Source organism: Larus michahellis, chromosome 7, assembly GCF_964199755.1.
Source record: "Larus michahellis chromosome 7, bLarMic1.1, whole genome shotgun sequence".
Classification (NCBI taxonomy): Eukaryota; Metazoa; Chordata; class Aves; order Charadriiformes; family Laridae; genus Larus; species Larus michahellis.
In genome coordinates this window covers 36,933,474-36,945,685 of record NC_133902.1, presented here as the reverse complement: position 1 = coordinate 36,945,685, position 12,212 = coordinate 36,933,474, and the positions used below count along the sequence as shown (strand labels likewise).

Here is a 12,212-nt window from a genome sequence, read left to right as displayed (position 1 = left end):
CCCCAGAGGGACCAGGATGGACTCTAGCTGGCAGTCGGTGGCATAGCCGGCATCTGGCTCTGTCCTACTGCCTCCTAAATCCCTGACTCTTCAAAATCCCCCACCCCTCAAAATCCCCTTGCACAGCTGGTTAAAGAGCTGGACCACAAGTGGGTTGAAGCGCCTGGAGGGTGCAGGGAGCAGGCAGCAGGACAAACCCAAGCCCCCAGCGCCCGCAGAGGCAGCTCTGCAGTGTGTGAGAGGAGATCCCTTCCCCTGCAGCGTTCTGCTAGCATAAGCAACGTTTATGCTATTAAATTCAGAAAAGCAATAACATCCCCAGCAATAGATGCTGCTCATGATAGCTCAGGGAACAGATAAGAATCCCAAAGACATGTTATTCTTGTTCAAAGTCTTGGTCACAGTGACCTCCACAGATATTTTAAAATCAAGCTGTTTTAACTCTGGTTCTTTATTTGTTTGTTATTGCATCGGCTTTTTAAAGAAACTTTCAAAGACCCTAAGCCTCGCTGTGTATCTGCTGTTCACTGGGTTTCCTTTTTCATTTAACAAGGCAAGACCAGTTAATTAAAAAAAGATCTCCATCTCCCAGCTGACATATTGCCCTTGGCCCAAGTGGTAGAGCTCCCTACCCTGTGCGCAGAGCTATTGCTGCAGCCGCCTGGTCGCAACGCAAACTGAAATGGAAATGCAAAGCAGAGGCTGTGCTGACAGAGACTCGCAAGTGCCCCTTGGAACTCACCAAATTTGGACGCTTCCACTGAAAGCGGAAGGCAAAGCGCCAACCACAAAACGAACCCGGCAGAATGAGAACTCCCTCTTCTTCTCCCTCCACCCAGGAGAAGGAAAACAGCCCTATGTGTTTGCACCATACAGGGGTCCAGTAAAGAAGTGACAAAGCCAAAGCGAAATATAATCACAGAATCATTCAGGTTGGAAAAGACCCTTGGGATCATCGAGTCCAACCATCAACCCCACTCTACAATTTCTCCCCTACACCATATCCCCTAACACCACATCTAAACGAGTCTTAAACACATTCAGGGTTGGTGACTCCACCACCTCCCTGGGCAGCCTATTCCAGTGGCTGACCACTCTTTCGGTGAAGAATTTTTTCCTAATGTCCAGCCTAAACCTACCCTATTGCAGCTTGAAGCCATTCCCTCTTGTTCTATTGCTAGTTACCTGTGAGAAGAGACCAGCACCAACCTCTCTGCAATGTCCTTTCAAGTAGTTGTAAAGAGACTGAAATCCTTCACTGCTGCTTCCCTCCGGAGCTAACAGACAAACAAATAATAAAAAAAAAAAGAAACAGAATCAGTTTATTTCCCATCGAACACCGAAGCTTGGGCACGTTATTGCTTTGGGGCGCAGTACGGTTCTGTAGCGCTCTCATGCTGCATCCCTGGGCCGGTCCCAGAGATGGGACCTGCACCCGTGCACTGGCACTTCTTCCAGAGAGGTCTCCATCACCCAACAGGAGATGGGGATCCAGACCCTAACCCTGAGACACAACCCTCTTCTTCAAGCTCCTTAAGTGTGGGTAGGAGGTAAAACTTGCTTTTCCCAAAACAGGCTCCTTTCTTCCCACAGGGATTTTCTGATGGCAAGACCTATTTGGCACCCCCGTGTCTCCTCCCAGATGGAACGAGTCCTGGAGACCACAGCTAGGACCAGGGTGTTTCCTAGAAGGGGCAGAGACCAGAACGAGGAGAAGGCAGGCAGACTGGGCAGCCAGCAAGCGAGCATCCCAGCTGGTGAGAGGGCGGGAATGGTGGTCTCACGGATAACACAGCCCCCAGTGCAAAGCTCCACATCCCTGTCCCCACACCGTTTCTAAAGCAGAAAGGCTGCTTCTTGAAGCAGCAGATACACATGGCTTCGTTCAAAACCCCTCTGTAATTACAGATCCATGATTTCTTCTGGGCTTCCACTTATCTAATCATCCTTTCTCATCTGCATTTAATACCCTGAGCTCTGTCAGAGGGCAAAAACACAGTCTTTACATCCAGAAGGACAAGAGTTCCCTGCAACAGCTGCTATATTTAACAAAAAATACACTGGGTTGTCATGGCAACCCTGGTTTCTAAAAATAGAAATGCCATATACAGCACAGTTGAGAGCACAGGCAGCGCTAACGGAAGCTGCTTTAATAGAGCACTGGGAAATGGAAGTAAACTTTTATTCTTCACAGGAATTGGTATCGAGCAAATCGCGCAAAATCACACAATCCTTTACTAATTAAACCCTTGATCAAGTGCAAAGGATCCCTATTTCCCTTGACTTAAATATTGCTCCATGATCTCTAGTGCCTCAGATCAAAAGTGTGCTTTGCTGGGAGGGGGGCAGGGGGTGAAAAAAAATGGACCGGCCAAGCAGCGATGAAGCTGGCAAACCGGGGCTGGATGCGGTTGCTTTTTCTCCTGGCACTGACATGCCGAACCCCAGGGTGGCCAAGGCACCGTGGCTCTGGTGTCAGGGCAGGTTCCAGTTGCCTGGGAAGCTGGTCAGGTTATCGGGTCAGCAGATCTGTTGGGGTAAGGCTGAGTTTTGGTAACCTTGGTACTCACAGCTGGTGCTCAGAGGAGCATCTGGACCTGGATTGTTTGCTTTAAATGACCTACAGAGCAGGTATTTGAGCCATGCCCGAGATACACAGCTTTCCAAATGGCCTTTTCTCCTCATCACCGACAAAACCAGATCTCTGGGCATTCTATCAGGATCCCCCCAGGGAGGCCTTCTCCTTCCTCACTGAAATACAGACCCCCACAGTACAGCATTGCTAGGAAAACATGCGATGAGCACCCTACAGCATGAGGCAGCTGAGCATCTTCTGAAATCTGATTAGCAAGGCTGAGCAGTCACAGCCTGCTTAGGAACAGCAGTTGCTTCCCATTGCAGGCTAAGGCTCTGGTCATCTCACTAATTCTCCTTGACGTTTCTTGCTCCAAGTGGAAGGCATGCATTGCCAGATTGTAAACCCCCAGTGTTGTTTCCAAGCCCTGCTTCCCCGGATGGGAGGATCAGCTACACGCTTGCTGCAGAGTCCCCTGTTTTAGCTCTCCCCGTGCAACACTGGCTTCTAGGAATCCTTGAGCGTCGCGGTTGAGTGCTGCTTGCTTTCTGGATGATGGACAGCCCTGCTTGACTTCTGCACCATTTTTTAAAGGAAGGCATTGGATAGCGAGGAAGGGCTCTTGAAAAGGAAAATACTTCACATTGTTGTAGCGGTGTGTGTGAGTGCTCATTTTTTTTCCCCCTTAAGAAAAAACAGATTGCCAGTTCCCGATGGGAACTTAGGTCGATCCAGTGCAATATTTTCCCTATTTCATGGCTGATATCAGCAGCCTTGGAGGAAACCAAGAAATCCTGCATGTGTGCAAACCTGTAGTGGTTTGCAGCAGTGCCTGCACTTCCCCAATACTGTCTGCTCTGCCTCAGTTTTCTGCCACGCTTGAGTTTCATAGGTTCTTCCCATTGTAATATGTAATATTTGTAGTATTCCCAGTATATTTCAAAGCAGGATTTTGAAATGGCCCAATTTAGGCATCTATGTAGAAAAAGAGGGTTAGGGAACCTTGTGATCTCCATGGAGAAATTGGCTGTCCAGGGACTGAAGGATTCATACGTGCTGAAACCAATAAATAATTTTACTGCAGGTTGAAATAACATTGAAGATTATGTCACTTAATTACCTTAAAACCTGAGTTACTCTGTAGCCCAAACCTTGAGCTGCTAGCTGCAGACATTCCAGGCAGCTCATGGTGCCTAGCAAGCATGCATCCACCAATCTCATACTTTTACAAGTGCAGATGTGGCTGTTGTTTCTGCAAGTGTAGCTTGTCATGCAGGGTTTAAGTGACTGGACCATGTCACATGCACAGATGAAGCCTACAGGTGAACCCCAGGGACACCTGGCCCTTGCTAAGACCCACAGAAGAATTCTGATGGACCTCAGACTTTCTGAGCGTACCCTTCAGCCCGTGTGGTTAAAGATCATTGCTTTCCCTGAGAAAATGCAGCCTGATTAAACACTCATCAGGGCACATCAGTTGCCTTGTTGGACAGCTTGCCACTGCCACGCCAAGCCCACAGTCTTTCTCTGTGGGCTTACACACCAATTCATCGTGCAAAATTAAATCCCTTCTCTCTACACGCTGGAGCACCAGACTTTGCCAAACATGTGAATCCACCTTCCAAGCTGGGCATGCAGGGAGACCAAGAGGGTGAATACCAGCAAGCAGCAGTGGCTCTCCTGATCCATTGCATCTCCCACCCATGGTGGGATGTGCCATGGTGGGCACATCAACGTTGCCTTCCCTTTGGATGGTGGTGAGGGAACACCTCTCCCCTCCATCAGCTGTGTCTCTGCCTCTGCATTTGCTAAATACGCTGGCATGACCCAATCAATGCAACAACCCATTCTGGTACCCCAAACTGGATAAGATGAAAACGTTTATGTGGGTCATTAAACTGATAATTGCCCAGAGCGTGTTACTGTGCAATAAATATCACTCTTCCCAGATGTACTCACCAAGTTGGGGTTGCAGGCATATCCAGCTCGCAGACGCTGGCCCTGGCACAGAGCTGTGGCTGCTGAGAACCTGGCTGGAGGGTGCCGTGGCAGGGAAGAGTGTGAGAGCATCGGCATGGGCTCGGTGGGGAGCCTCACTCAAGGACTTCAGGCTTTGTTTGCTTCATCCTGACCCAGTTCCTGGCCAATCCCAACTCTCCATGAGCTCACTGCAGACGGTATATAAATAATGGATGTTTCTTGGGCTCCCTCCACCACCTGTGCTGTCCCGTTACAATTTCTGCTCAGCATCTTTCTGCAGCCTCCCCAGGTCTCTGGAAGCAGGAGCACATTTGCCCTCCAATATTTTATCTCAGGTCAGGCCCACATTTACCCCTGCCCTGCATCCTTCCCCCCTGCAGTGCCCACTATTCAGAGGGATGGTGTTTCTCTTAGCTTACAGCCACTGAAGGCCACATGCCGATGGCTTTATCAGCAGCACAGCAGCACCTCCCTGTTACTGACAAGGGCAGTAAATTTGTGGCACTGAGTGGCGCATGAGTGAATTCGGACCTTTGTGATGTGTGAAAGGGCGGGCTTCAATGATGAATATTCTCCAAAACTGGCAAAATGGAAAAGGGCATGGATGAGATTTAAACTAAATGCCCACGTGACAGCAGGCGGTCCAACTCCTCGAGCTGGGCACGGCGGCTAAGCACTGAGCTGGACCAAGTAGATAAAAGTGGAGGATGCTTGCTGCTGGGGGCCAGTGCTTTTAGAGCAGGGCAGGGAGTTAAGTGCACAGATCCTGCTATTGCTAATGGTGTTTGTGTTTAGAGCTCCCCAGGCGTTGCTTTAGAAACTGCCATGCCCAGGCCGTTAACCCAGTCTCACCTGCTGTTTAGCTTTTGGTACTCAGATGCGAAATCGCATTGTGTTTGGATGTGCAGGGCACGTCGTGAAGTGCTTGCAGCAAGAGCCGCGATTTGCCTCCTGTGCTCCTGCCTTTCGGCTGCTCGAAACGAAAAGGAGGTTGAGTGACAACATCTCATGAAGAGTGGACAAGCAGGCAATGGCCCAACCTGCTCTCCTTGCCCAAATCTCACTGACGTTATGGGAAAGGGACACCAGTGGCGATGCTGAGAGACCTGATGGGTTGAAATGAGAGTCCCTGAAGAGACTTCAATTTGACTCCCAACCCTTCATCCCTGCTCGAGTGACCCTCTCTGGAAGCCCACCCAAACAACTGGTCGCAGGTAAGTCCCACACATGGCACCCCATGGGGCAGCAGCAGCAGAAGTATCATGGACAAAGCTTAGTTTCCTAAGGTCCTTCAGTGCCCCACCTCATCAGTGGCCAGTGCACAGATGAGCCATGCCTTCATGCTAGAAGCAGAGGGAATTTCTTATGCTGGCTTCTGTTAAAGAGAAAAGCCCTGGTTCCCCTGCTGCTGGGCACTGCAGTGTCACCTTCTGGGGCCTTTCCCTCCTGGTATCTTTCTCAAAAGAGATGAACTAAAGATAGTAAAAGATTTCATGAGGGCATTCTTCCCTCCCCAGGAGGATTTCCGTCACTCAGTGAGGCCTGACCACACATATATGTAATGGCAACCTTCTGGATGCTGCATGTACAGACTCACCCAAACAATGCTCACAGTCAGACCGTTGCTTTCTCAAGGAAACACGGCTTCTGACGGCACTGTCCCAGCCTCAACCTGCTGACATCAACCACAGGTATGCAATAACAATCCTGTACAAGCCCACAAGGCTTCATCTACACAGACCGATAAAGCATTTGGCCAACACATGGACTGTGTGGCAGTTGTGCTTTGAGAGTCAAATGCAAGAGAGATCATGAAAAGTGCTCAAGATATACAGGGTTAAGGCATGACAAACACAATAAGCTGCTTAATTTTGATGTGGATCTGACCAGATTTACTTTATGTACTTAGCTAGGATCCCTGGAAGAAACTCTGTTGGCAGCACACTCCCAGCCCCAAAAAACCAAGGAGATGCATTCCAGCAGGGCCAGGGCACCAGCATGTCCAGGAAATGCCTCCAGCCAGGATGTAGACACAGCTCACCCCCAGAAACCTGCATCCCAGGATGCCCAGCCATCACAAATCCTCACCTTTCTCCAAGCTGGCTCAGGTTTGTGCCCTGTCCTTGCAGACGTCGTCCCTGATCTTACGGCATATGTCCCTCTACTCCCATGGACTGGATGTGGTGGGCACAGCCCTCTCCCTTCTCAGTCCCGTGGCAATGTACTAAGACGACAGCTCAGCCTGGGTCCGGGATTTCTCACAGAGCAATGAGTTGTGGCTACCCACCAGCACCAGCTTACCTGCATGGTATCATCTGAGTCACCATGGCTCCCTTATCCTGCTGATGGCCACCAGGAAGCAGCTGAGCTCTGCCTGGCTTCCCCTCAGCACGGCTCGCTGTGTCCCCTCCAGTATTCCTCCATGCACCAGCAGCAGAAGAGGCAGGAAGCAAATTTTCACTGCCCTCCTGGGGACCTGTGCAGAGTGGGTGTTGAAGGAGGAGAGCAATTGTAAATCAGAGCCATCTCTCATTGCTTTGGCCTCCCCCACTCTCTTCCTCTTGTCTCTTAGTCTCTGGCTTGCCAAAACAGCTCTACAAAGCCTCTGTAGGAAACCCAGGGATGGTCACAGGCAGCACAGCCTGTGTGCTTGTATTAAATCCGACCTGCTCTGTACTTGCCTGTGTGATGAACATGCCCGCTTCTGGCAGGCAAAAACTGAGAAAAAAATCACAGCAGGACTTGTGTTTCATTGAGAGTCTACAGGGAACCCACGTTACAAGCCAAAGGATGCTCAGGTACATCCAGCCTGCTGGAAACGATCTGACCCCTCCAATGACAGGTGTATCTGCAGACATCCCGAGGACTCTCTCTTAAGGGACAGTCCCCTCACAGAGGCAGCACCTTCTGGCAAAAATTTGGCTAGGTTTCTTATTTCCAGGAGTTACAGCTCAAGAAAGAACAAACATGATTCATTATCAAGCCTTCTCATTGGCAGGCATGCCCTCTAAGATAAGAGCAGATGTTTGCTTCTCCTTGTCCCAGCCTGCATTGTGTGCAGTTGTACTTCTAAGACGTTTTTTCTTCAGGAGACATTAACACTTCCTGGGTCAGAAGCAAGCCAGAGACACCATGAGCCAAAACACCCTGTGTTGGGGGCTTCCTAAGCATCTCAGTGCACCGCTCCAGCGTGTAAGTAATGTGAGAGAATTTCATGTGCTACAGGAAATCCTCTCCAGAGCACCAAGCAAACACGGATCACAGCTCAGCCCATAAAGGGGGCACATGTTATGCCAGAGATAGACGGCAACCACATGCTGTTTCAGCCACCAAGGACAAAAAAACACCCATCAGCCCTAAAATTCAGGTTTTGGAGTCTGGCAGGCTGCAAGGTAGGACCTGGGAAGTTGTAGCATGGTATCCCCATATCCCTCTGCGACTGGAGTCCTTTGCCAGGCTCTTTCCCACATAAACGTGCAGGCACACAGCTGCCATGTGGCTCCACTGCTGTCCCAAAAGCAAAGCCGGGTGCATCGTGGTGGACAGCATCCTGCACGGGAACCCCGAGAGGGATCCAGTGGGACGGGAAGCACAAGCTATGAATCCAACCAAGTACTGCAGTGGCCTTGTAGGGGACAAAACCTGCGCTTCAGCCAAACAGGGATTTTGACAAAATGCCTTCTCAAGAGCGGGGCATTTTGCATGTGCAGATTTTCCACTGAGGAATTCCTTGGTTTAGCCACATTTTTGTAAGACAGAAACAAAAAAGGAAGCTTTTCCAGTCCATTCAGGTTGAAGACCACATGACCAGACCTGGTCAACAGAGTAGAGCCAAACAAGCACAGACTGGGATGCTGTATTTCAGTGTGACCTCTTCCTCCAGCCTTTTCTTGAACAAAACCTGATATAACGACCCTGAATTTTGCCTTGGGTTTCATTTGTTTGCTTCAAGTTCAGCTGTGTCTGTCTCACAGAGTCAGGAATTAAGCAGCACAGCTATTCCAAAGTAAATTGCTCTACAATTGCTTTTCCATAACAAGATGGTTGCTTTCTTAGGGCAAACCACTTTTATTCTTGAGGAAAGTGTCAGCAGGAGGAATAGCCAGAGAAAATCTGGCTATGCTGCTATTCTGGAGCTGTTATCATCAGGCGGAAAAGCCAGTGAGTTTCCCCTCTGCAGTGTTTGTGACCAGGCCAAGCTGGCAAACGGGAATGACTAGCTCTTTAACTTTCCTCGGTTGAGGATGTCAGAGTCAGGGTTCCCTATAAATACCCACAGCTTGGGCTGGGAGTGTGGGGAGAATACTCTGTCTCCAAACCGACAGGGCAGAGAAAACATGGAGCTGCTCCAGCGAAGGAGAAACATCTATAATTAATGTAGTGGGAAAATTACACGTTTATATAGCCCCCCCCAAACACAATAGCAGACATCCATTTCCTGCAGGGCTGTGGATGCTTGCCAGCCCGCAAATAAATCACAAAAACACAAAGCCAACAAGGAGGAAAAGAAAGGGGAATTATCACATAGGATGCAGCAGCCTTTTGTACCAGGAAAATAATCAGCGTCTCCACCAGACATCTATTGTTTACCAATAATATTCTCCAGCACTCCTGCCATTTGAGTCTCAACTGGGAAGTGATGTTCAAACTGAATGATGGAGATCTCCTTGGATTTTGCAAGCTCCAAATGCACAATATAGTGGTAACGTGGGAGATGTACTGACCTGCCCCAGAAGCATTTGTGGGCCAAAACCAAAAAAAACACAGCAAACCTGATATTAAATAGACTTTGGCATGAGTAAAACATGCAATAAAACCAAAGTTCCACCCTTTGCTCCAGGAAGACGGTGCCTGGTGTGCCGGCACGGAGGCACTCAATGGTCTGGCAGCACCTCCAGAGGGACCATGTCCAGTGATGCTAGAGATTAAAAATAAGGGAACAAACAGTTTTAGTGAGGACTTGCAGTCCTACTCCCACACATTTTCCCTCCCCTCATCATTCCCCGTAGAGGTTTAATGGCAAGAGCTCCCACTTCACAGCACATTTGAGTCAATGAGAGCCTCTCCATTGACTTTCAACTGCCTTTGGCTCAAGCACTGGGATCATGACACCAGTTTTATGACTTCCCCTGTGGCTTATGAAGTTGGGCTTTATCAGCAACAGGAGACTGGAGGAGAAGGTCCATTAGTGAGTTTCAGAAGGGTAGTTCCTGTTTTCTTCTTAGTCCAGAGCTGTGTTAAATGAATTACGGGCGTGCGCCATACTTTCCAGAATGTATTTTGGCTACAGCAACGCTGGCAAATACGTGAGCACTCCCCAGTGGTTTTTGTCCCTGCCTTTGCTCTATGTGCTGTAGGGTGAAAGCTGCTGGCCAGATTCCTAGTGGAAACCATGCCGGGGCACCTTGGGACTCTGGTTAGCGGGCGTCTCATCACACAGGACTCTGTGCCTAGCCCTGGTACCTGATCTCAGGGGTGTTTCACAACATGGTGCAGGTCATGGGTTGACTGGCTACTTCCCAGCTCAGTTGCAGCAGCTGGACCTGCTTTTGTGCAAGATTGATGAGAAGATACCAAAAATGTTTTACTGAAGCAAGCTTTAGGTTGAAGTTCTTTAGATGGCACCCAAACCCATCCTCTGCTGCTCAAGTAGAAGCTTCTCCACCACCTCTTTACAAGCTAGAGGAAAATTCAAGTGTGATCTCTTGGGCTGAGGCTGCTTTATCTCACTGGGCACCCTTATTTTACTGCCTTGCCACCAGACCTCCATCAGGACCAGAGGTCCCATGACCCAGAACAGCTAAGATGAAATTCCTCCCCCAGTCCAGGCTTGCCGACCTGAATTCCTTGCACTTCCTGCTGTTATCCTGTCATTCCTGGGAGGCAGGGGGGAGACACAGCTGGCACTTCGCAATGTCAGGGGATCGAGCGAAATACTTCACCACACCTCAGGCACTTAAGCTTTTTCTTTCTTTCCTTGGACTGCTAAAAGAAAAAAGGGGAAATTGTATATATTGACACACACACAAAAGTAAAACATTTGTTTAGGAGAAAATCGTGTTTTTCTCGCTGATTATTGGCTGCCATTCAGGAGGTAGAGAGAACAGCAGCCATTAATGTCTGCCTGTTCCTCAGTGATTTGTGCTTTTGTGTTTTGAACAACATACGTAATTCTGATAAAGGTATTAGTGTATTTCTTGGACTGAATAATAAATTATTAAATGCAAAGCCCTCTATTTATGCACTTTAACGCTGAGAACTTAAATGCAAAACACTGAAGACATTCAAACTCTCAAGGTCCCCACAGCAGCTCTCTCCGCACCGCACAAATGAAGTACTCAGGTTGATTTGGTTGTATTTATGGGGTACACATTTCAGGGACAAGGGCAGGGCCTAAGGCAGGAATGGACGTTTCCTGGGTGTTTGTACAGCACTTTGCCCAATGCTGTCTCAAGCCCATCCTGCAGCAGCAAGCAGTATCTGACAGCAGTGGCTCCCGCAGTAATATACTCTGAAATGGGTATATAGCAAGCTCCCTCTTGAGCTCATTATGACTAAGTGGCACACAGGAACCGATAAGAACATTCAGGATAAACACATCTGGAAGTAACTTGCTAGCTACAAAGAAATGCTTATTAACACACTTCTTAGCGTAAAAATGGAGAAAAACTAAAATACAGCAACCACAGTTTAGAGTTTTCGTTTGAGGAGGAGGGGAAGCCATCGTCACAGCAGCTTCAGCTTTTTTCAAACAGCAGACTAATATTATTTTTTTAATTTGTGTTTCCGTTTTCTTTTAACCAATACTACTTCTGGCTTTGGCTTGTTGAAAACCATCATTTCTGAACTGGAATGAAGTGCTGAGATTTCCACAGCACCAAGCCCTGCCTTGCTCTCCCCCTCTGGCTCTGCCCCACAAACAAGTGGGTTTCAGAGGGGCTTGGCAGGGCACAGCCCTCTCCAGGGTACATCGGCCCTCGGGACCACCTACGTTCTTTCTGAGAAGGTCCTGACTGCTGCCCAAATCAACTCATCCAGCAAATGTGCTGGACGACAGCTAGAGGTGGGTGAGCCAATGCTGTGTATTCTGGAGTGCCATCTGCCGGCACCGTCCCTCCTGCCTGGCAGCACCATCCCTCCTGCCTGCGGGCAGCCCTTGGCATCCACTCTCGGCGGATGGGGGGGCAAAGGGGCCAGCGTGACCCCAACCCACAGCTCTGCACCCCTCCTGGATGCAACCGTCTCCTGTGGACATGAGGAACAGCTACCTTGTGTTGCCCGTCCTTCAGTCAGAGCTCCTTCTTTCTCCAAAACGTAAGCCAGGCTCACTCCAGTGCAGGCATCAATCAGATGGCTGTTTTTAACAACAGAGCAGGTTTCTTAGTTTTAAGATCTGCCAATGCCGGGACAGAAACAGCCATTTCCCTTCATACCAAGTGCCCTTTAGTTGTAAAACAACTGCTTTCAACCTCATTTACAAACAATAATACCAGTTGCACTGTGTTTTCCTTTGCTTTCCTGGTTTATCCACTTGGGAGTCAGATTATGGCCTCATAAAAGAGTATAAGGCTACTATTAACCTTTAATTGTTACAGTAAAAAATAAGTATGGGGTCCGTATGGAAAGTAACTACTCTGCACCGAGTACTTTATAAACC

At 48.9% G+C, this 12,212-nt stretch overlaps 2 long non-coding RNA genes across 3 annotated transcripts; both read right to left on the bottom strand.

Annotated features, from left to right (window-relative positions):
• Nucleotides 1-1,112: 1,112 nt before the first annotated feature.
• LOC141746857 (uncharacterized) lies at nucleotides 1,113-8,194 on the bottom strand. Of its 2 annotated transcripts, XR_012588515.1 has the most exons (4): nucleotides 6,857-8,194; nucleotides 6,153-6,230; nucleotides 4,535-4,743; nucleotides 1,113-1,277 (listed from the first exon to the last, which is right to left on the bottom strand). It is a non-coding gene; the product is annotated as an uncharacterized LOC141746857 (long non-coding RNA). The 2 variants fall into 2 exon arrangements; XR_012588516.1 differs by lacking the exons at nucleotides 6,153-6,230; nucleotides 6,857-8,194 and adding an exon at nucleotides 5,408-5,656.
• Nucleotides 8,195-8,871: 677 nt separating this feature from the next.
• On the bottom strand, nucleotides 8,872-11,935 carry LOC141746856 (uncharacterized). Its single transcript, XR_012588514.1, has 3 exons — nucleotides 11,824-11,935; nucleotides 10,394-10,540; nucleotides 8,872-9,473 (listed from the first exon to the last, which is right to left on the bottom strand). It is a non-coding gene; the product is annotated as an uncharacterized LOC141746856 (long non-coding RNA).
• Nucleotides 11,936-12,212: the final 277 nt, after the last annotated feature.